Below are 308 nucleotides of genomic sequence, written 5' to 3' on the forward strand. Positions count from 1 at the left end.
TTAAAATAAGTGTTTAGTTGTCATTTAATAACAGTCAGCCTTCGATATCTTAAATATTTTTCTCTTGATGTAATGAACAATAAATTCTATTGGAAAAGGCAATTTTTAGTGTTGCTGTATTCATTGTCCTCAGAAAAATATATTCCGGTTTCTGTAGAACACTGGGAAGTTCTGTGTACCAATTGCAAGGCTGTCAATGAATGGTAGACATATCAAAAGGCTAAGTATATTGAAACAGAACCAGTTTTTACATGCTTTCAAACTTTTCAAGAATTATTTATATTGACTTCCTGTCTCTTATTTTCACC

Source organism: Chaetura pelagica, unplaced genomic scaffold, assembly GCF_000747805.2.
Source record: "Chaetura pelagica isolate M959 unplaced genomic scaffold, ChaPel_1.0 scaffold207, whole genome shotgun sequence".
Classification (NCBI taxonomy): Eukaryota; Metazoa; Chordata; class Aves; order Apodiformes; family Apodidae; genus Chaetura; species Chaetura pelagica.